This window comes from Schistocerca piceifrons, chromosome X (assembly GCF_021461385.2).
Source record: "Schistocerca piceifrons isolate TAMUIC-IGC-003096 chromosome X, iqSchPice1.1, whole genome shotgun sequence".
Lineage (NCBI taxonomy): Eukaryota > Metazoa > Arthropoda > Insecta > Orthoptera > Acrididae > Schistocerca > Schistocerca piceifrons.
In genome coordinates, this window is record NC_060149.1 from 947538990 (window position 1) to 947564519 (window position 25530).

Consider the following 25530-nt stretch of genomic DNA (forward strand, 5'->3'; position numbering starts at 1 on the left):
TAATTCCCGACCCAATCTCTGTGTTTCCTCGTCAATATGAAGGTCCATGGGATAGAGTAAAGCTGCTATAGTGCATCGGAATCTAAACTGATCAGCTAGGAAACGCTCAAAGCAAACCACTAACAATGAGAAGATTCACTCTTCTGGTACTTAAGTCGGCATTGTGCCTTTTGTATTAAATCCCGACGCAATTTCCGTGGTTCATCGTGAATGTGAAGGTCCAATGCATAGAGTAAAGCTTCAGTAGTGAAACGTAGTCTAATGCTGATCTCCCAGGATACGCTCAAAGCAAACTAGAAGCAAAGAGAAGATTTACTCTTTTTGTACAAAAGTCGGCATTGTGCATTTGGATTAAATCCCGAAGCAATTTCAATGTTTCATAGGCAATGTGAAGGTCCAAGGGATGGAGTACAGCTGCAGTAGTGCATCCGAATCTTATACTTATCTCCCAGGAAACTCTAAAAGCAAACCATAAACAATGAGAAGATTTACTATTCTTGTACTTAAGTCGGCATTGTGCCTTTTGTATTAAATCCCGACGCAATTTCTGTGTTTCATCGTCAAAGTGAAAGACCAGGGGATAGAGTAAATCTGCAGTAGTGCATCGGAATCTCATACTGAACTCCCAGGAAACTCATAACGCAAACCACAAACATTGAGAAGATTTACCCTTCTTATACATAAGTCGTCAATGTGCCTTTTGTATTAAATCCCGACGCTATTTCTGTGTTTCATCGTCAATTTGAAAGTCCATGGGATAGAGTAAAACTGCAGTAGTGCATCGGAATGGAATACTGATCTCCCAGGAAACGCTCAATGCAAACCACAAACAATGAGAAGATTTACTCTTCTTGTACTTTAGTCTGCATTGTGCCTTTAGTATTAAATCCCGACGCAATATCTGTGTTTCATTGGCAATGTAAAGGTCCAAGGGACAGAGTAAAGCTGCAGTAGTGCATCGGAATCTAATACTGATCTCGTAGGAAACGCTCAAAGCAAACAAGAAACAATGAGAAGGTTCACTCTTCTTGTACTTAAGTCGGCATTGTGTCTTTTGCATTAAATGCCGACGGAATCTCTGTGTTTCCCCGTCAATGTGAAGGTCCAAAGGATAGATTAAAGCTGCAGTAGTGCATCGTAATGTAAAATTGATCCCCTAGGAAACGCTCAAAGCAAACCACTAACAATGAGAGGCTGTACTCTTCTTGTACTTAAGTCGGCATTGTGACTGTTGTATTAAATCCCGACGCAATTTCTGTGTTTCATCGTCAATGTGAAGGTCCAAGGGATAGAGCAAAGCTGCAGTAGTGCGGCGGAATCTAACACTGAACTCCCAGGAAACGCTCTAAGCAAACCAGAAACAATGAGTAGATTAGCTCTTCTTCTACTTAAGGCGGCATTGTGCCTATTGTAAATAATCCCGACGCAGTTTAAGTGTTCATCGTCAACTTGAATGTTCTAGTGAAAGCGTAAAGCTGCAGTAGAGCATCGGAATCTCCCAGGAAACGCCCAAAGCAAACCTCAAACAATGAAATGATTTCTCTCGTTCTTCTTAAGTCGCCATTGTACATTTTGTTTTAAGTCCCAACGCAATTTCTGTGTTTCATCGTCAATGTGAAGTTCCAAGGGATACAGTAAATCTGCAGTAGTGCATCGGAATCTGATACTGAACTCCCAGGAAACGCTCAAAGCAAACCACAAACAATGAGATGATTTGCTCTTCTTGTACATAGGTCGGCATTGTGTCTTTTGTATTAAATCCCTACGCTATTTCTGTGTTACATCGTCAATTTGAAGGTGCAGGGGATACAGTAAAACAGCAGTAATGCATCGGAATCTAATACTGATCTCCCAGAAAACGCTCAAAATAAACCACAAACAATGAGATGATTTACTCTTCTTGTATTTCAGTCGGCATTGTGCCTTTCGTATTAAATCCCGACGCAATTTCTGTGTTTCATCGTCGTTGTGAATGCGCAAGGGACAGAGTAAAGCTGCAGTAGTGCATCGGAATCTAATACCGATCTCCTAGGAAACACTCAAAGCAAACCTAAAACAGTGACAAGATTTTCTCTTCTTGTACTTAAGTCGGCATTGTGCCTTTTGCATTAAATTCCGACGCAATCTCTGTGTTTCCTCGTCAATGTGAAGGTCCAAGGGATAGAGTAAAGCTGCAGTAGTGCATCGGAATCTAATACTGATCTTCCTGGAAACGCTCAAAGCAAACCACAAACAATGAGAAGATTTTCTCTTCTTGTACTTAAGTCGGCATTTTGCCTTTTGCATTAAATCCCGACGCAATTTCTGTGTTTCATCGTCAATGTGAAGGTCCAAGGGATAGAGTAAAACTGCAGAAGTGCATCGGAATCTGATACTGATCTCCCAGGAACCGCTCAAAGCAAACCACAAACTATGAGAAGATTTACTCTTCTTGTTCTTCAGTCTGCATTGTGCCTTTTGTATTAAATCCCGACGCAATTTCTGTGTTTCATCGTCATTGGAAGGCCCAAGGGACAGAGTAAAGATGCAGTAGTGCATCGGAATCTAATACTAATCACCCAGGAAACGATCAATGCAAACCAGAAACAATGAGAAGGTTCACTCTTCTTGTACTTAAGTCGGCATTGTGCCTTTTGCATTAAATGCCGACGCAAACTCTGTGTTTCCTCGTCAAAGTGAAGGTTCAAGGGATAGAGTAAAGCTGCAGTAGTGCTTCGGAATCTAACACTGATCCCCTAGGAAACGCTTAAAGCAAACTACTAACAATGAGAGGCTTTACTCTTCTTGTACTTAAGACGCATTGTCCCTATTGTATTAAATTCCGACGCAATTTCTGTGTTTCATCGTCAATGTGAAGGACCAAGGGATAGTGAGAAGCTGCAAGTAATGCATCGGAACCTAATACTGAACTCCCAAAAAACGCTCAAAGCAAACCAGAAACACTGAGAAGATTAACTCTTCTTCTACTTAAGCCGGTTTTGTGCTTTTTGTAAATAATCCCGACGCAATTTCAGTGTTTCGTCGTCAATGTGAAGGTAAAATGGGGTTAGCGTGATGCTGCAGTAGTACATCGGAATCAAATACTGACCTCCAAGAATACGCTCAAAGCAAACCAGATACAATGGGAAGGTCCACTCTTTTCGTACTTAAGTCGGCATTGTGCAGTCTGTATTAAATCCCGACGCAATTTCTGTGTTTCACCGTCAATGTGTAGGTCCAAGGGATAGAGTAAAGCTGCAGTAGTGCATCGGAATCTAATACTGATCAACCTGGAAACGCCCAAAGCAAAGCACAAGCAATGAGAAGATTTACTCTTGTTGTACTTAAGTAGGCATTTTGCTCTTGTATTAAATCCCGACGCAATTTCTGTGTGGCACTTTGCCTTTTGCATTAAATCCCGACGCAATTTCTGTGTTTCATCGTCAGTGTGAGGGTCCAAGGAATGTAGTTAAGCTGCAGTAGTGCATCGGAATCTAATACCGATCTCCCAGGAAACGCTCAAAGCAAACCACAAACAATGAGAAGATTCACTCTTCTTTTACTTCAGTATGCATTGAGCCTTTTGTATTAAATCCCGAAGCAATTTCTGTGTTTCATCGTCAATGGAAGGCCCAAGGGACAGAGTGAAGCTGCAGTAGTGCATCGGAATCTAATACTGATCTCCCAGGAAACGCTCAATGCAAACCAGAAACAATGAGAAGGCTTACTCTTCTTGTACTTAAGTCGGCTTTGTGCCTTTTGCATTAAATGCCGGCGCAATCACTGTGTTTCCTCGTCAATGTGAAGGTCCAAGGGATAGAGTAGAGCTGCAGTAGTGCATCGGAATCTGACACTGATCCCCTAGGAAACGCTCAATGCAGACCACTAACATTGAGAGGCTTTACACTTCTTGTACTCAAGTCGGCATTGTGCCTTTTGTATTAAATGCCGACGCAATCTCTGTTTCTTCTCGTCAATGTGAAGGTCCAAGGGATACAGTAAAGCTGCAGTAGTGTGACGGAATCTACCACTGATCTCCCAGGAAACGCTCAAAGCAAACCAGAAACAATGAGAAGATTAACTCTTCTTGCACTTAAGTCGGCATTGTGCCTTTTGTTAATAATCCCGACGCTATTTCTGTGTTTCATCGTTAAAGTGAAGGTCCAAGGTGTAGAGTTATGCAGCAGTAGTGCATCGGAATCTAATACTTATCCCGCAGGAAACGCGCGAAGCAAACTACAAACAATTAGAAAATTTACTCTTCTTGTACTTAAGTCGGGATTGTGCCTTATGTATTAAATCCAGACGCAATTTCTGTGTTTCATCGTCAATGTGAAGGTCAAAGGGATAGAGTAAATCTGCAGTAGTGCATCGGAATCTAATACTGAACTCCAAGGAAACGCTCAAAGGAAACCACAAACAATGAGAAGATATACTCTTCGTGTACATAAGTCGGCTTTTTGAATTAAATCCCTACGCAACGTCTGTGTTTCATCGTCAATGTGAAGGCCAAAGGGACAGAGTAAAGCTGCAATTGTGCATCTTATTATAATACTGATCTCCCAGGAAACGCTCAAAGCAAACCAGACACAATGAGAAGATTTACTCTTCTTGTACTTAACTCGGCATTGTGCCTTTTGCATTAAATGCCGACTCTATCTCTGTGTTTCCTCGTAAATGTGAAGGTCCAAGGGATAGAGTAAAGCTGCAGTAGTGCATCGGAATCTAATACTGATCCCCTAGGAAACGCTCAAAGCAAACCACTAACAATGAGAAGTTTTACTCTTCTTGTACTTAAGTCTGCATTGTGCCTTTTATATTAAATCCCGACGCAATATCTGTGTTTCATCGTGAATGTGAAGGTCCAAGGTATAGAGTTAGGTTGCAGTAGTTCATCGGAATCTAAGAGTGATCACCCAGGAAACGCTCAAAGCAAACCACAAACTTTGAGAAGATTTACCCTTCTTGTACTTATGTCAGCATTGTGCCTTTTGTATTAAATCCCGACGCTATTTCTGTGTTTCATCGTCAATTTGAAAGTCCATGGGATAGAGTAAAACTGCAGTAGTGCATCGGAATCTAATACTGATCTCCCAGGAAACGCTCAATGCAAACCACAAACAATGAGAAGATTTACTCTTCTTGTACTTTAGGCTGCATTGTGATTTTTGTATTAAATCCCGACGCAATATCTGTGTCTCATTGACAATGTAAAGGTCCAAGGGACAGAGTAAAGTTGCAGTAGTGCATCGGAATCTAATACTGATCTCCCTGGAAACGCTGAAAGCAAACAAGAAACAATGAGAAGATTCACTCTTCTTGTACTTAAGTCGACATTGTGCCTTTTGCATTAAATGCCGACGCAATCTCTGTGTTTCCCCGTCAATGTGAAGGTCCAAAGGATAGAGTAAAGCTGCAGTAGTGCATCGTAATGTAACACTGATCCCCTGGGAATCGCTCAAAGCATACCACTAACAATGAGAGGCGTTACACTTCTTGTACATAGGTCGGCATTGTGCCTTTTGTATTAAATCCCGACGCTATTTGTGTGTTTCATCGTCAATTTGACGATGCAGATGATAGAGTAAAACAGCTGTTATGCATCGGAATCTAATAGTGATCTCCCAGAAAACGCTCAAAACAAACCACAAACAATGAGATGATGTATTCTTCCTGTATTTCTGTCGGCATTGTGCCTTTTGTATTAAATCCCAACGCAATTTCTGTGTGGCATTTGCCTTTTGCATTAAATCCCGACGCAATTTCTGTGTTTCATCGTTAGCGTGAGTGTCCAAGGGATGGAGTTAAGCTGCAGTAGTGCATTGGAATCTAATACTGATCTCCCAGGAAACGCTCAATGCTAACCACAAACAATGAGAAGATTTACTCTTCTTGTACTTTAGTCTGCATTGTGCCGTTAGTATTAAATCCCGACGCAATATCTGTGTTTCATTGGCAATGTAAAGGTCCAAGGGACAGAGTAAAGCTGCAGTAGTGCATCGGAATCTAATACTGATCTCGCAGGAAACGCTCAAAGCAAACAAGAAACAATGAGAAGGTTCACTCTTCTTGTACTTAAGTCGGCATTGTGTCTTTTGCATTAAATGCCGACGCAATCTCTGTGTTTCCCCGTCAATGTGAAGGTCCAAAGGATAGATTAAAGCTGCAGTAGTGCATCGTAATGTAATATTGATCCCCTAGGAAACGCTCAAAGCAAACCACTAACAATGAGAGGCTGTACTCTTCTTGTACTTAAGTCGGCATTGTGACTGTTGTATTAAATCCCGACGCAATATCTGTGTTTCATCGTCAATGTGATGGTCCAAGGGATAGAGCAAAGCTGCAGTAGTGCGTCGGAATCTAACACTGAACTCCCAGGAAACGCTTTAAGCAAACCAGAAACAATGAGAAGATTAGCTCTTCTTCTACTTAAGTCGGCATTGTGCCTATTGTAAATAATCCCGACGCAGTTTCAGTGTTCATCGTCAATTTGAATGTTCTAGTGAAAGCGAAAAGCTGCAGTAGAGCATCGGAATCTCCCAGGAAACGAGCAAAGCAAACAAAAAACAATGAAAAGATTTCCTCTCGTTCTTCTTAAGTCGCCATTGTACATTTTGTTTTAAGTCCCAACGCAATTTCTGTGTTTCATGGTCAATGTGAAGTTGCAAGGGATAGAGTAAATCTGCAGTAGTGCATCGGAATCTGATACTGAACTCCCAGGAAACGCTCAAAGCAAACCACAAACAATGAGATGATTTGCTCTTCTTGTACATAGGTCGGCATTGTGTCTTTTGTATTAAATTCCTACGCTATTTCTGTGTTACATCGTCAATTTGAAGGTGCAGGGGATACAGTAAAACAGCAGTAATGCATCGGAATCTAACACTGATCTACCAGGAAACGCTCTAAGCAAATCAGAAACAATGAGAAGATTAACACTTCTTATACTCTAGTCGGTATTGTGCCTTTTGTAAATAATCCCGACGCAATATCTGTGTTTCATCGTTAATGTGAAGGTTCTAGGTATAGAGTAAAGCAGCAAGAGTGCATCAGAATCTAATACTAATCTCCCAGGAAACGCTCAAAGCAAACCAAAAACAATGAGAAGTTGTACTCTTCTTGTGATTAAGTCGGCATTGTGCCTTTTGTATTTAATGCCGACGCATTTTCTGTGTGTCATCGTCAATATGAAGGTAAAAGGGATAGCGTGAATCTGCAGTAGTGCATCGGAATCAAATACTGACCTCGCAGGATACGCTCAAAGCAAACCAGAAACAATGAGAAAGTTACTCTACTTGTGCTTAAGTTGGCATTGTGCCGTTTGTGTTAAATCCCGACGCAATTGCTGTGATTCATCGCCAATGTGAACGCCTAAGGGATAGAGAAAAGCTGCAGTATTGTATCGGAATCTAATACTTACCTACCAGAAAACGCTCAAAGCAAACAACAAACAATGAGAAGATTTACTCTTCTTGTACTTAAGTGGGCCTTGTGCCTTTTGTATTAAATCTGGACGCAGTTTCTGTGTTTCATCGTCCATGTGAAGGTCCAAGGGGTAGAGTAAAGCTGCAGAAGTGCATCGGAATCTAATACTGATATTCCTGGAAACGCTCAAAGCAAACCACAAACAATGAGAAGATTTTCTCTTCTTGCACTTAAGTCGGCATTTTGCCTTTTGCATTAAATCCCGACGCAATTTCGGTGTTTCATCGTCAAAGTGAAGGTCCAAGGGATAGAGTTAAGTTGCAGTAGTGCATCGGAATCTAATACTTATCTCACAGGAAACGCGCAAAGCAAACTACATACAATGAGAAGATTTACTCTTCTAGTAATTAAGTCTGCATTGTGCCTTTTGTTTTAAATCCCGACGCAATCTCTGTGTTTCATCGTCAATGTGAAGGCCAAAGGGATAGAGTAAAGCTGCAGTAGTGCATCGGAATCTAATATTGATCGCCTAGGAAACGCTCAAAGCAAACCAAAAACATTTAGATGATTTACTCTTCTTGTACTTAAGTCGGCATTGTGTATTTTGTATTAAATCCCGACGCAATTTCTGTGGTTCATCGCCAATGTGAGCGTCCAAGGGATAGAGTAAAGCTGCAGTAGTGCATCGGAATCTAATACTTATCTCTTAGGAAAGGCAAAGGGAATCACAAACAATGAGAAGATTTAGCCTTCTTGTACTGAAGTCAGTATTGTGCTTTTTGTGTTAATTCAAGACGCAATTTCTGAGTTTCAACGTCAATGTGAAGGTCCAAGGGATAGAGTAAAGCTGCAGAAGTGCATCGGAATCTGATACTGATCTCCCAGGAACCGCTCAAAGCAAACCACAAACTATGAGAAGATTTACTCTTCTTGTCCTTCAGTCTGCATTGTGCCTTTTGTATTAAATCCCGACGCAATTTCTGTGTTTCATCGTCATTGGAAGGCCCAAGAGACAGAGTAAAGCTGCAGTAGTGCATCGAAATCTAATACTAATCACCCAGGAAACGATCAATGCAAACCAGAAACAATGAGAAGGGTCACTCTTCTTGTACTTAAGTCGGCATTGTGCCTTTTGCATTAAATGCCGACGCAATCTCTGTGTTTCCTCGTCAATGTGAAGGTTCAAGGGATAGAGTAAAGCTGCAGTAGTGCTTCGGAATCTAACACTGATCCCCTAGGAAACGCTTAAAGTAAACTACTAACAATGAGAGGCTTTACTCTTCTTGTACTTAAGTCGGCATTGTCCCTATTGTATTAAATCCCGACGCAATTTCTGTGTTTCATCGTCATTGGAAGGCCCAAGGGACAGAGTAAAGCTGCAGTAGTGCATCGGAATCTAATACTAATCACCCAGGAACGATCAATGCAAACCAGAAACAATGAGAAGGTTCACTGTTCTTGTACTTAAGTCGGCATTGTGCCTCATGCATTAAAACCCGACGCAGTTTCTGTGTTTCATCGTCAATGTGAAGGTCCAAGGGATGGAGTTAAGCTGCAGTAGTGCGTCGGAATCTAATACTGACCTCCCAGGAAACGCTCAAAGCAAACCAGAAACAATGAGAAGGTCCACTCTTCTTGTACTAAATCCCGACGCAACTTTTGTGTTTCATCGCCAATGCGAACGTCTAAGGGATAGAGTAGAGGTGCAGTAGTGCATAGGAATCTAATACTGATCTTCCTGGAAACGCTCAAAGCAAACCACAAGCATTGAGATGATTTACTCTTCTTGTGCTTAAGTCGGAATTTTGCCTTCTGTATTAAATACCGACGCAAATTCTGTGTGGCATTTTGCCTTTTGCAATAAATCTCGACGCAATTTCTGTGTTTCATCGTCAGTGTGAGGGTCCAAGGATGGAGTTAAGCTGCAGTAGTGCGTCGGAATCTAATACTGATCTCCCAGGAAACGCTCAAAGCAAACCACAAACATTGAGAAGATTTACTCTTCTTGTACATAAGTCCACATTGTGCCTTTTCTATTAAATCCCGACGCTATTTCTGTGTTTCATCGTCAATTTGAAAGTCCAAGGGATAGAGTAAAACTGCAGTAGTGCATCGGAATCTAATACTGATCCCCTAGGAAACGCTCAAAACTAACCACTAACAATGAGAGGCTTTACTCTTCTTGTACTTAAGTCGGCATTGCGCCTTTTGTATTAAATCCCGACGCAATATCTGTGTTTCATCGTCAATGTGAAGGTCCAAGGGATAGAGTTAGGTTGCAGTAGTCCTTCGGAATCTAATACTGATCTCGCAGGAAACGCTCAAAACAAACCACGAACAATGAGAAGATTCACCCTTCTTGTACTTATGTCAGCATTGTGCCTTTTGTATTAATTCCCGACGCAGTCTCTGTGTTTCATCGTCAATGTGAAGGTCCTAAGGGATGGAGTAAAGCTGCAGTAGTGCCTCAGAATCTAAGACTGATCTCCCAGGAAACGCTCTAAGCAAACCAAAAACAATGAGAAGATTAACTCTTCTTCTACTTAAGTCGGTATTGTGCCTTTTGTAAATAATCCCGACGCAATTTCTGTGATTCATCGTTAATGTGAAGGTTCTAGGTATAGAGTAAAGCTGCAGTAGTGCATCAGAACCTAATACTAATCTCCCAGGAAACGCTCAAAGCAAACCACATGCAATGAGAAGTAGTACTCTTCTTGTGCTTAAGTCGGAATTGTGCCTTTTGTATTAAATGCCGACGCAATTTCTGTGTTTCATCGTGAATGTGAAGCTAAAAGGGGGTTAGCGTGAAGCTCCTGTAGTGCATCGGAATCAAATGCTGACCTCCAGGATACGCTCTAAGCAAACCAGATACAATGAGAAGGTCCACTCCTCTTGTACCTAAGTCGGCATTGTGCAGTCTGTATTAAATCCCGACGCAATTTCTGTGTTTCATCGTCAATGTGAAGGTACAAGGGATAGAGTAAATCTGCAGTAGTGCATCGGAATCTAATACATATCTCCCAGGAAACGCTAAAAGCAAACCTCAAACAATGAGAAGATTTCCTCTTCTTCAACTTAAGTCGGCATTGTACCTTTTGTATTAAATCCCGACGCTATTTCTGTGTTTCATCGTCGTTGTGAAGGTGCAAGGGACAGAGTAAAGCTGCAGTAGTGCATCGGAATCTAATACTGATCCCCTAGGAAACGCTTAAAACAAACCACTAACAATGAGAGGCTTTAGTCTTCCTGTACTTAAGTCGGCATTGTGCCTTGTGTATTAAATGCCGACGCAATTTCTTTGTTTCATCGTCAATGTGAAGGTACAAGGGATAGAGTAAATCTGCAGTAGTGCATCGGAAACTAATACTGATCTCCCAGGAAACGCTCATAGCAAACCAGAAACAATGAGAAGATTTACTCTACTTGTACTTAAGTCGGCATTGTGCCGTTTGTATTAAATCCCGACGCAATTGCTGTGTTTCATCGCCAATGTGAACGTCTAAGGGATAGAGAAAGGCTGCAGTAGTGCATCGGAATCTAATACTTACCTACCAGAAAACGCTCAAAGCAAACAACAAACAATGATAAGATTACTCTTCTTGTACTTAAGTCGGCATTTTGCTTTTGTATTAAATCCCGACGCAATTTCTGTGTGGCATTTTGCCTTTTGCATTAAATCCCGGCGCAATCTCTGTGTCTCCTCTTCAATGTGCAGGTCCAAGGGATAGAGTAGAGCTGCAGTAGTGCATCGCAATCTGACACTGATACCCTAGGAAACGCTCAGTGCAGACCACTAACAATGAGAGGCTTTACTCTTCTTATACTTAAGTCGGCATTGTGCCTTTTGTATTATATGCCGACGCTGTTTCTGTGTTTCATCGTCTTTGTGAAGGTCCAAGGGATAGGGCAAAGCTGCAGTAGTGCGTCGGAATCTAACACTGATCTCCCAGGAAACGCCCAAAGCAAACCACAAACAATGAGAAGATTTACTCTTTTTGTATAAGTCGGCATTGTGAATTTTCTATTAAATACCGACGCTGTCTCTGTGTTTCATCGCAAGGTGAAGGTCCAAGGGATAGAGGAAAGCTGCAGTAGTGTGTCGGAATCTAACACTGATCTCCCAGGAAACGCTCTAAGCGATCCAGATACAATGAGATAATTAACTCTTCTTGTACTTATGTCGTCATTGTGCCTTTTGTAAATAATCGCGAAGCAATTTCAGTGTTTCATCGTCAACGTGAAGGTTCTTGCGATAGAGTAAAGCCGCAGTAGAGCATCGGAATCTAATACATATCTCCCAGGAAACGCTCAAAGCAAACCTCAAACAATGAGAAGATTTCCTCTTCTTCAACTTAAGTCGGCATTGTACCTTTTGTATTAAATCCCGACGCTATTTCTGTGTTTCATCGTCAAAGTTAAGGTCCAAGGGATAGAGTTATGCTGCAGTAGTGCATCGGAATCTAATACTTATCTCGCAGGAAATGCGCAAAGCAAACCACAAACAATGAGAAGATTTACTCTTCTTGTACTGAAGTCTGCATTGTGCCTATTGATTTAAATCGCGACGCAATTTCTGTGTTTCATCGTCATTGTGAAGGTGCAAGGGACAGAGTAAAGCTGCAGTAGTGCATGGGATTCTAATACTGATCTCCCAGGAAACACTCAATTCAAACCAGAAACAATGAGAAGGTTTACTCTTCTTGTACTTAAGTCGACATTGTGCCTTTTGCATTAAATGCCGATGCAATCTCTGTGTCTCCTCGTCAATGTGAAGGTTTAAGGGATACAGTAAAGCTGCAGTAGTGCGTCGGAATCTAACAGTGATCTAACAGGAAACGCTCTAAGCAAACCAGAAACAATGAGAAGATTAACTCTTCTTGTACTTAAGTCGGCATTGTGCCTTTTGTAAATAATCCCGACGCTATTTCTGTGTTTCATCGTCTAAGTGAAGGTCCAAGGGGTAGAGTTATGCTGCAGTAGTGCATCGGAATCTAATCCTTATCTCGCAGGAAACGCGCAAAGCAAACTACAAACAATCAGAAGATTTACTCTTCTTGTACTTAAGTCGGGATTGTGCCTTATGTATTAAATCTAGACGCAATTTCTGTGTTTCATCGTCAATGTGAAGGCCAAAGGGACAGAGTAAAGATGCAGTTGTGCATCGGATTATAATACTGATCTCCCAGGAAACGCCCAAAGAAAACCAGACTCAATGAGAAGGTTTACTCTTCTTGTACTTAACTCGGCATTGTGCCCTTTGCATTAAATGCCGACGCTATCTCTCTGTTTCCTCGTCAGTGTGAAGGTCCAAGGGATAGAGTAAAGCTGCAGTAGTGCATCGGAATCTAATACTGATCCCCGAGGAAACGCTCAAAGCAAACCACTAACAATGAGAAGTTTTACTCTTCTTGTACTTAAGTCTGCATTGTGCCTTTTATATTAAATCCCGACGCAATATCTGTGTTTCATCGTGAATGTGAAGGTCCAAGGTATAGAGTTAGGTTGCAGTAGTTCATCGAAATCTAAGACTGATCACCCAGGGAACGCTCAAAGCAAACCACAAACTTTGAGAAGATTTACCCTTTTTGTACTTATGTCAGCATTGTGCCTTTTCTATTAAATCCCGACGCAGTTTCTGTGTTTCATCCTCAATGTGAAGGTCCAAGGGATGGAGTAAAGCTGCAGTAGTGCGTCAGAATCTAACACTGATCTCCCAGGAAGCGCTCTAAGCAAACCAGAAACAATGAGAAGATTAACTCTTCTTCTACTTAAGACGGCAATGTGCAATTTCAATAAAATATCGACGCAATTTCTGAGTTTCAACGTCAATGTGAAGAAAACAGGGATAGCGTGAAGCTGCAGTAGTGCATCGGAATGTAATACTGACCTCAAAGGATACGCTCAAAGCAAACCAGAAACAATGAGAAGGTCCACTCTTCTTGTACTTAAGTCGGCATTGTGCCTTTTGTACTAAATCCCGACCCAATTTTTGTGTTTCATCGCCAATGTGAACGTCTAAGGGATAGAGTAAAACTGCAGTAGTGCATCGGAATCTATTACTGATCTCCCAGGAAACGCTCAAAGCAAACCACAAACAATCAGAAGATTTACTCTTCTTGTGCTTAAGTCGGCATTTTGCCTTTTGTATTAAATCCCGACGCAATTTCTGTGTGGCATTTTGCCTTTTGCATTAAATCTCGACGCAATTTCTGTGTTTCATCGTCAGTGTGAGGGTCCAAGGGATGGAGTTAAGCTGCAGTAGTGCGTCGGAAACTAATGCTGATCTCCCACGAAACGCTGAAAGCAAACCACAAACAATGAGAAGATTTACTCTTCTTGTACATAAGTCGACATTGTGCCTTTTGTATTAAATCCCGACGCTATTTCTGTGTTTCATCGTCAATTTGAAAGTCCAAGGGATAGAGTAAAACTGCAGTAGTGCATCGGAATCTATTACTGATCTCCCAGGAAACGCTCAAAGCAAACCACAAACAATGAGAAGATTTACTCTTCTTGTACTTCACTCTGCATTGAGCCTTTTGTATTAAATCCCGACGCAATTTCTGTGTTTCATCGTCATTGGAAGGCCCAAGGGACAGAGTAAAGCTGCAGTTGTGCATCAGATTATAATACTGATCTCCCAGTAAACGCCCAAAGCAAACCAGACACAATGAGAAGGTTTCCTCTTCTTGTACTTAACTCGGCATTGTGCATTTGCATTAAATGCCGACGCTATCTCTGTGTTTCCTCGTCAGTGTGAAGGTCCAAGGGATAGAGTAAAGCTGCAGTAGTGCATCGGAATCTAATACTGATCCCCTCGGAAACGCTCAAAGCAAACCACTAACAATGAGAAGATTTATTCTCCTTGTACTTAAGCTGCATTGTGCCTTTTGTATTAAATCCCGACGCTATTTCTGTGTTTCATCGTCAATTTGAAGCTCCAAGGTATAGAGTTAGGTTGCAGTAGTTCATCGGAATCTAAAACTGATCTCCCAGGAAACGCTCAAAGCAAACCACAAACATTGAGTAGATTAACCCTTCTTGTACTTATGTCAGCATTGTGCCTTTAGTATTAAATCCCGACACAGTTTCTGTGTTTCAACGTCAATGTGAAGTTCCAAGGGATGGAGTAAAGCTGCAGTAGTGCGTCAGAATCTAACACTGATCTCCCAGGAAACGCTCTAAGCAAACCAGAAACAATTAGAAGATTAACTCTTCTTCTACTTTAGTCGGCATTGTGCATTTTGTATTAAATGCTGACGCAATTTCTGTGTTTCAACGTCAATGTCAAGGTAAAAGGCATAGCGTGAAGCTGCAGTAGTGCATTGGAATCTAATACTGACCTCACAGGATACGCGCAAAGCAAACATGAAACAATGAGAAGGTCCACTTTTCTTGTACTTAAGTCGGCAATGTGCCTATTGTATTAAATCACGACGCAATTTCTGTGTTTCATCGTCAAAGTGAAGGTTCTAGGGATAGAGTAAAGCTGCAGTAGAGCACCGGAATCTAATACATATCTCCCAGGAAACGATCAAAGCAAACCACAAACATAGAGAAGATTTTCTCTTCTTGTACTTCAGTCGGCATTGAGCCTTTTCTATTAAATCCCGACGCAATATCTGTGTTTCACCGTAACGTGAAGGTTCTTGGGATAGAGTAAAGTTGCAGTAGAACATCGGAATCTAATACATATCTCCCAGGAAACGCTCAAAGCAAACCACAAACAATGAGAAGATTTAATCTTTTTGTATAAGTCGGCATTGTAAATTTTGTATTAATTCCCGACGCTATTTCCGTGCTTCATCGTCAAAGTTAAGGTCCAAGGGATAGAGTTAAGCTGCAGTAGTGCATCGGAATCTAATACTTATCTCGCAGGAAACGCGCAAAGCAAACCACAAACAATGAGAAGATTTACTCTTCTTGTACTTAAGTCTGCATAGTGCCTATTGTTTTAAATCCCGACGCAAATTCTGTGTTTCATCGTCGTTGTGAACGCGCAAGGGACAGAGTAAAGCTGCAGTAGTGCATCGGAATCTAATACTGATCTCCCAGGAAACACACAAAGCAAACCAGAAACAATGAGGAGGTTTACTCTTCTTGTACTTAAGTCGGCATTGTGCTTTTTGCATTAAATGCCGACGCAATCAATGTGTCTCCTCGTCAATGTGAAGGTGCAAGGGATAGAGTAAAGCTGCAGTAGTGCATCGGAATCTAATACTGTTCTCCCAGGACAATCTCAAAACAAACCAGAAACTATGATAAGTTATACTCTTCTTGTACTTAAGTCGGCATTGTGCCTTTTGTATTAAATCCCGACGCAATTTCTATGTTTCATAGTTAATGTGAAGGTCCAAGGGATGCAGTAAAGCTGCAGTAGTGCATCCGAATCTAATACTTATCTCCCAGGAAACTCTAAAAGCAAACCACAAACAATGAGAAGACTTACTCTTCTCGTTCTTAAGTCGGCATTGAGCCTTTTGCATTAAATTCCGACGCAATCTCTGTGTTTCCTCGTCAATGTGAAGGTCCAAGGGATAGAGTAAAGCTGCAGTAGTGCGTCGGAATCTAACACTAATCACCCAGGAAACGGTCTAATCAAACCAGAAACAATGAGAAAATTAACTCTTCCTCTACTTAAGTCAGTATTGTACCTTTTGTAAATAATCCCGACGTTATTTCTGTGTTTCATCGTCGAACAGAAGGTCCAAGGTATAGATTTAAGCTGCAGTAGATCATCGGAATCAAATACTTATCTCGCAGGAAATGCGCAAAGCAAACTACAAACAATCAGAAGATTTACTCTTCTTGTACTTAAGTCGGGATAGTGCCTTTTGTATTATATCCCGACGGAATTTCTGTGTTTCATCGTCAATGTGAAGGTCCAAGGGATAGAGTAAATCTGCAGTTGTGCATCGAAATCTAATACTGAACTCCCAGAAAACGTTCAAAGCAACCCAGAAACAATGACAAGGTTTACTGTTCTTGTACTTAAGTCGGCATTGTGCCTTTAGCATTCAATGCTGACGCTATCTCTGTGTTTCCTCGTCAATGTGAAGGTCCAAGGGATAGAGTAAATCTGCAGTTGTGCATCGAAATCTAATACTGAACTCCCAGAAAACGCTCAAAGCAACCCAGAAACAATGACAAGGTTTACTCTTCTTGTACTTAAGTCGGCATTGTGCCTTTAGCATTCAATGCTGAGGCTATCTCTGTGCTTCCTCGTCAATGTGAAGGTCCAAGGGATAGAGTAAAGCTGCAGTAGTGCATCGGAATCTAACACTGATCCCCTAGGAAACGCTCAAAGCAAACCTCTAACAATGAGAAGATTTATTCTCCTTGTACTTAAGCTGCATTGTGCCTTTTGTATTAAATCCCGACGCAATTTCTGTGTTTCGTCGTCAATGTGAAGGTCCAAGGCATAGAGTTAGGTTGCAGTAGTGCATCGGAATCTAAAACTGTTCTCCCAGGAAACGCTCAAAGCAAACCACAAACAATGAGAAGATTTACCCATCTTGTACTGATGTCAGCATTGTTCATTTTGTATTAAACCCCGACGCAGTTTCTGTGTTTCATCGTCAATGTGAAGGTAAAAGGGATTGAGTAAATCTGCAGTAGTGCATGGGAATCTAATACAGAACTCCCAGGAAACGCTCATAGCAAACCAGAAACAATGAGAAGATTTACTCGTCTTGTACTTAAGTCGGCATTGTGTCGTTTGTATTAAATCCCGACGCAATTGCTGTGTTTCATCGCCAAAGTGAACTTCTAAGGGATAGAGTAAAGCTGCAGTAGTGCATCGGAATCTAATACTGATCTCCCAGGAAACACTCAAAGCAAACCTGAAACAATGACAAGATTTTCTCTTCTTGTACTTAAGTCGGCGTTGTGCCTTTTGCATTAAATTCCGACGCAATCTCTCTGTTTCCTCTTCAATGTGAAGGTCCAAGGGATAGAGTAAAGCTGCGGTAGTGTGTCGGAATCTAAAACGGATCTCCCAGGAAACGCTCTAAGCAAACCAGAAACAATGAGAAAATTAACTCTTCTTGTACTTAAGTCAGTATTGTACCTTTTGTAAATAATCCCGACGTTATTTCTGTGTTTCATCGTGGAAGTGAAGGTCCAAGGGATACAGTTAAGCTGCAGTAGTGCATCGGAATCTAATACTGAACTCCCAGGAAGCGCTCAAAGCAAACCACAAACAATGAGAAGATATACTCTTTTAGTACATAAGTCGGCATTGAGCTTTTTGAATTAAATCCCGACGCAATTTCTGTGTTTCATCGTCAATGTGAAGGCCAAAGGGACAGAGAAAAGCTGCAGTTGTGCATCGGATTATAATACTGATCTCCCAGGTAACGCTCAAATGAACACAGACACAATGAGAAGGTTTACCCTTCTTGTACTTCAGTCGGCATTGTGCTTTTAGTATTAAATGCTGACGCTATCTCTGTGTTTCCTCGTCAATGTGAAGGTCCAAGGGATAGAGTAAAGGTGCAGTGGTGCATTGGAATCTAACACTCATCCCCTAGGAAACGCTCAAAGCAAACCACTAACAATGAGAAGATTTATTCTTCTTGAACTTAAGTCTGCATTGTGCCTTTTGTATTAAATCCCGACGCAATATCTGTGTTTCATCATCAATGTGAAGGTAAAAGGGATAGCGTGAAGCTGCAGTAGTGCGTCGGAATCTAATACTGACCTCCCAGGATACGCTCAAAGAAAACCAGAAACAATGAGAAGGTCCGCTTTTCTTGTACTTAAGTCAGCATTGTGCCTTTTGTATTAAATCCCGACGCAATTTCTGTGTTTTATCGTCTAAGTGAAGGTACAAGGGATAGAGTAAATCTGCAGTAGTGCATGGGAATCTAATACAGAACTCCCAGGAAACGCTTATAGCAAACCAGAAACAATGAGAAGATTTACTCGTCTTGTACTTAAGTCGGCATTGTGCCGTTTGTATTATATCCCGACGCAATTGCTGTGTTTCATCGCCAATGTGATCTTCTAAGAGATAGAGTAAAGCTGCAGTAGTGGATCGGAATCTAATACTGATCTTCCTGGAATCGCTCAAAGCAAACCACAAGCAATGAGAAGATTTACTCTTCTTGTACTTAAGTCGGCATTTTGCCTTTTGTATTAAATCCCGACGCAATTTCTGTGTGTCATTTTGCCTTTTGCATTAAATCCCGACGCAATTTCTGTGTTTCATCGTCAGCGTGAGGGTCCAAGGGAAGCAGTTAAGCTGCAGTAGTGCATCGGAATCTAATACTGATCTCCCAGGATATGCTCAAAGCAAACCAGAAACAATGAGAAGATTTACTCTTCATGTACTTAAGTCGGCATTGTGCCTTTTGTATTAAATCCTGACGCAATTTCTGTGTTTCATTGTCAACGTAAAGGTCCAAGGGACAGAGTAAAGCTGCAGTAGTGCATCGGAATCTAATACTGATCTCCCAGGAAACGCTCAAAATAAACCAGAAACAATGAGAAGGTTCACTCCTCTTTTACTTAAGTCGGCATTGTGCCATTTTAATTAAATGCCGACGCAATCTATGTGTTTCATCGTCAATGTGAAGATACAAGCAATACAGTCAAGCAGCAGTAGTGCATTGGAATCTAATACTGATCTCCCAGGAAACGCTCAATATAAACCAGAAACAATGAGAAGGTTCACTCCTGTTGTACAGAAGTCGGCATTGTGCCTTTTGTAATATATTCCGACGCAATTTCTGTGTTTCATCGTCAATGTGAAGGTCCAGGGGATAGAGTAAATCTGCATTAGTTTATCGGAATCTTATACTGAACTCCCAGGATACGCTCTAAGCAAACCTCAACAATGAGAAGATTTACTCTTCTTGTACGTAAGTCGGCATTGTGCCTTTTTTATTAAATCCCGGCGCAATTTCTTTGTTTCATCGTCAATTTGAAGGTCCAATGAATGGAGTAAAATAGCAGTAGTGCATCGTAATCTAATACTGACCTCCGAGGAAACGCTCAAAGCAAACCAGGATCAATGAGAAGGTTTACTGTTCTTGTACTTAAGTCGGCATTGTGCCTTTTGTATTAAATCCCGACGCAATCTCTGTGTTTCCTCGTCAATGTGAAGGTCCAGGGGATAGAGTAAAGCTGCAATAATTTATCGGACTCTAACACTGATCCCCTGGGTAACGCACAATGCAAACCACTAACAATGAGAAGATTAACTCTTCTTGTACTTAAATCGGCGTTGTGCCTATTGAATTGTATCCCGACGCAATTTCTGTGTTTCATCGTCATTGTGAAGGTCCAAGGGATAGCGTTAAGCAGCAGTAGTGCATCGGAATCTAATACTGACCTCCCTGGATGCGCTCAAAGCAAACCAGAAACAATGAGATGGCCTACTCTTCTTGTACTTAAGTCGGCATTGTGCATTTTGTATTAAATCCCGACGCAATTACTGTGTTTCATCGTCAATGTGAAGGTACAAGGGATAGAGTAAAACTGCAGTAGTGCATCGGAATCTATTACTGATCTCCCAGGAAACACTCAAAGAAAACCAGAAACAATGAGAGGAATTACTCTTCTTGTACTTATGTCGGCATTGTGCCGTTAATATTAAATCCCGACGCAATTGCTGTGTTTCATCGCCAATGTGAACGTCCAAGGGATAGAGTAAAGCTCCAGTAGAGCATCGGAATCTAATACTCATCTACCAGGTAACGCTCAAACCAAACCACAAACAATGAGAAGATTTACTCTTCATCTACATGAGTCGGCATTGTGCCTTTTGTATTAAATCCCGACGCAATTTCTGTGTTTCATTGTCAATGTGAAGGTCCAAGGCATAGAGTAAAGCCTCAGTAGTGAATCGTAAACTAATACTGATCTCCCAGGAAACGTTCAAAGCAAATCAGAAACACAGAGAAGATTGACTCTTTTCGTACGTAAGTCCTCATTGTGCCTTTTGTATTAAATCCCGACACAATTTCTGTGTTTCATCGTCAATGTGAAGGTTCAAGGGATAGAGTAAAGCTGCAGTAGTGCATCGGAATCTAATACAGAACTCCCAGGAAACGCTGAAAGCAAACCACAAAGAATGAGATGATTTGCTCTTCTTGTAAATAGGCTGGCATTGTGACTTTTGTATTAATTCCCGATGCTATTTCTGTGTTTCATCGTCAATTTGAAGGTGCAGGGGATACAGTAAAACAGCAGTACTGCATCGGAATCTAATGCTGATCTCCTAGGAAACACTCAAAACAAACCACAAACAATGAGATGATTTACTCTTCTTGTATTTCAGTCGGCATGGTGCCTTTTGTATTAAATCCCGACGCATTTTCCGTGTTTTATCGTCGTTGTGAAGGCGCAAGGCAGTAGTGCATCGGAATCTAATACTGATCTCCCAGGAAACACTCAAAGCAAACCAGTAACAATGACAAGATTTACTCTTCTTGTACTGAAGTCGGCATTGTGCCTTTTGCATTAAATTCCGACGTAATCTCTGTGTTTCCTCGTCAATGTGAAGGTCCAATGGATAGAGTAAAGCTGCAGTAGTGCGTCGGAATCTAACACTGATCTCCCAGGAAACGCTCTAAACAAACCAGAAACAATGAGAAAATTAACTCTTCTTGTACTAAAGTCAGTATTGTACCTTTTGTATATAATGCCGACGCTATTTCTGTGTTTCATCATCGATGTGAAGGTCCAAGGGATTGTGTTAAGACGCAGTAGTGCATCGGAGTCAAATACTTATCTCGCAGGAAACGCGCAAAGCAAACTACAAACAAGCAGAAGATTTATTCTTCTTGTACTTAAGTCCGGTTTGTGCCTTTTGTAATAAATCCCGACGCAATTTCTGTGTTTCATAGTCAATGTGAAGGTCCAAGGGATAGAGTAAATCTGCAGTAGTGTTTAATAATACTACTGACTTCCCTGGATGCGCTCAAAGCAAAACAGAAACAATGATATGGTCTACTCTTCTTGAACTTAAGTCGGCATTGTGCCGTTTGTATTAAATCCCGACGCAATTGCTGTGTTTGATCGCCAATATGAACTTCTAAGGGATAGAGTAAAGCTGCAGTTTTGCATCGGAATCTAATACTTAGCTACAAGGAAACGCTCAAAGCAAACCACAAACAATGAGAAGATATAATCTTCTTGTACTTATGTCGGCATTTTGCCTTTTGTATTAAATCCCGACGCAACTTCTGTGTGGCACTTTGCCTTTTGCATTAAATCCCGACGCAATTTCTGTGTTTCATCGTCAGTGCGAGGGTCCAAGGGATGGCGTTAAGCTGCAGTAGTGCATCGGAATCTAATACTGATCTCCCAGGAAACGCTCAAAGCAAACCAGAAACAATGAGAAGATTTACTCTTCATGTACTTAAGTCGTTATTGTGCCTTTTGTATTAAATCCCGACGCAATTTCTGTGTTTCATTGTCAATGTAAAGGTCCAAGGGACAGAGTAAAGCTGCAGTAGTGCATCGGAATCTAATTCTGATGTCCCAGGAAACGCTCATAGCAAACAAGAAACAATGAGAAGGTTCACTCCTCTTGAACTTAAGTCGGCATTGTGCCTTTTGAATTAAATGAAGACGCAATCTCAGTGTTTCATCGTCAATGTGATGGTCCAAGCGATAGAGTTAAGCTACAGTAGTGCATCGGAATCTAATACTGATCTCCTAGGAAACGCTCAAAACAAACCAGAAACAATGAGAAGTTTCACTACAGTTGTATTGAAGTCGGCATTGTGCCTTTTGTATTATATTCCGACGCAATTTCTGTGTTTCATCGTCAATGTGAAGGTCCAAGGGATAGAGTGAAGCTGCAGTAGTGCATCGGAATCTAATACTGATCTAACAGGAAACGCTCAAAGCAAACCACAAACAATGAGAAGATTTACTCTTCTTGTACATAAGTCGGCATTGTGCTTTTGTATTAAATCCCGCCGCAATTTCTGTGTTTCATCGTCAAAGTGAAGGTTCTAGGGATAGAGTAAAGCTCCAGTAGAGCACCGGAATCTAATACATATCTCCCAGGAAACGCTCGAAGCAAAACAGAAACAATGGGAAGATTGACTCTTTTTGTACGTAAGTCCTCATTGTGCCTTTTGTATTAAATCCCGACGCAATTTCTGTGTTTCATCGTCAATGTGAAGGTTCAAGGGATAGAGTAAAGCTGCAGTAGTGCATCGGAATCTAATACAGAACTCCCAGGAAACGCTCAAAGCAAACCACAAATAATGAGATGATTTGCTCATCTTGGACATAGGTCGGCATTGTGCCTTTTGTATTAAATCCCGATGCTATTTCTGTGTTGCATCGTCAATTTGAAGGTGCAGGGGATACAGTGAAACAGCAGTAATGCATCGGAATCTAATGCTGATCTCCTAGGAAACGCTCAAAGCAAACCACAAACAATGAGATGATTTACTCTTCTTGTATTTCAGTCGGCATTGTGCTTTTTGTATTAAATCGCGACGCATTTTCTGTGTTTCATCGTCGTTGCGAAGGCGCAAGGGACAGAGTAAAGCTGCAGTAGTGCATCGGAATCTAATACTCATCTCCCAGGAAACACTCAAAGCAAACCAGAAACAATGACAAGATTTACTCTTCTTGTACTGAAGTCGGCATTGTGCTTTTTGCATTAAATTCCGACGCAATCTCTGTGTTTCCTCGTCAATGTGAAGGTCCAATGGATAGAGTAAAGCTGCAGTAGTGCGTCGGAATCTAACACTGATCTCCCAGGAAACGCTCTAAGCAAACCAGAAACAATGAGAAAATTAACTCTTCTTGTACTTAAGTCAGTATTGTACCTTTTCTATATAATCCCGACGCTATTTCTGTGTTTCATCATCGAAGTGAAGGTCCAAGGGATAGAGTTAAGCTGCAGTAGTGAATCGGAGTCAAATACTTATCTCGCAGGAAACGCGCAAACAAACTACAAACAATCAGAAGATTTACTCTTCTTGTACTTAAGTAGGGATTGTGCCTTTTGTATGAAACCCCGAAGCAATTTCTGTGTTTCATCGTCAATGTGAAGATCCAAGGGATAGAGTAAATCTGCAGTAGTGCTTCGGAATCGAATACTAACCTCCCTGGATGCGCTCAAAGCAAACCAGAAACAATGAGATGGTCTACTCTTCTTGTACTTAAGTCGGCATTGTGCCTTTTGTATTAAATCCCGACGTAATTTCTGTGTTTCATCGTCAACGTGAAGGTCCTAGGGATATAGTAAAGCTGCAGTAGTGCATCGGAATCTAATACAGATCTTCCTGGAATCGCTCAAAACAAACCACAAACAATGAGAAGATATAATCTTCTTGTACTTATGTCGGCATTTTGCCTTTTGTATTAAATCCCGACACAATTTCTGTGTGGCATTTTGCCTTTTGCATTAAATCCCGACGCAATTTCTGTGTTTCATCGTAAGTGCGAGGGTCCAAGGGATGGAGTTAAGCTGCAGTAGTGCATCGGAATCTAATACTGATCTCCCTGGAAACGCTCAAAACAAACCAGAAACAATGAAAAGGTTCAACCCAATTATATTGAAGTCGGCATTGGGGCTTTTGTACTATATTCCGACGCAATTTCTGTGTTTCATCGTCATTGTGAAGGGCCATGGGATAGCTTTAAGCTGCGGTAGTGCATCGGAATCTAATACTGACCCCCCTGGATGCGCTCAAAGCAAACCAGAAACAATGAGATGGTCTACTCTTCTTGTACTTAAGTCGGCATTGTGCCTTTTGTATTAAATCCCGACGCAATTTCTGTGTTTCATCGTCAATGTGAAGGCCAAAGGGACAGTGTAAAGCTGCAGTTGTGCATCGGATTATAATACTGATCTCCCAGGAAACGCTCAAAGCAAAACAGAAACAATGGGAAGATTGACTCTTTTTGTACGTAAGTCCTCATTGTGCCTTTTGTATTAAATCCCGACGCCATTTCTGTGTTTCATCGTCAATGTGAAGGTTCAAGGGATAGAGTAAAGCTGCATTAGTGCATCGGAATCTAATACAGAACTCCCAGGAAACGCTTAAAGCAAACCACAAATAATGAGATGATTTGCTCATCTTGTACATAGGTCGGCATTGTGCCTTTTGTATTAAATCCCGATGCTATTTCTGTGTTGCATCGTCAATTTGAAGGTGCAGGGGACACAGTGAAACAGCAGTAATGCATCGGAATCTAATGCTGATCTCCTAGGAAACGCTCAAATCAAACCACAAACAATGAGATGATTTACTCTTCTTGTATTTCATTCGGCATTGTGCCTTGTGTATTAAATCCCGACGCATTTTCTGTGTTTCATCGTCGTTGCGAAGGCGCAAGGGACAGAGTAAAGCTGCAGTAGTGCATCTGAATCTAATACTGATCTCCCAGGAAACACTCAAAGCAAACCAGAAACAATGACAAGATTTACTCTTCTTGTACTGAAGTCGGCATTGTGCTTTTTGCATTAAATTGCGACGCAATCTCTGTGTTTCCTCGTCAATGTGAAGGTCCAATGGATAGAGTAAAGCTGCAGTAGTGCGTCGGAATCTAACACTGATCTCCCAGGAAACGCTCTAAGCAAACCAGAAACAATGAGAAAATTAACTCTTCTTGTACTTAAGTCAGTATTGTACCTTTTCTATATAATCCCGACGCTATTTCTGTGTTTCATCATCGAGGTGAAGGTCCAAGGGATAGAGTTAAGCTGCAGTAGTGAATCGGAGTCAAATACTTATCTCGCAGGAAACGCGCAAACAAACTACAAACAATCAGAAGATTTACTCTTCTTGTACTTAAGTCGGGATTGTGCCTTTTGTATGAAACCCCGAAGCAATTTCTGTGTTTCATCGTCAATGTGAAGATCCAAGGGATAGAGTAAATCTGCAGTAGTGCTTCGGAATCGAATACTGACCTCCCTGGATGCGCTCAAAGCAAACCAGAAACAATGAGATGGTCTACTCTTTTTGTACTTAAGTCGGCATTGTGCCTTTTGTATTAAATCCCGACGTAATTTCTGTGTTTCATCGTCAAAGTGACGGTTCTAGGGATAGAGTAAAGCTGCAGTAGAGCACCGGAATCTAATACATATCTCCCAGGAAACGCTCAAAGCAAACCACAAACATGGAGAAGATTTACTCTTCTTGTACT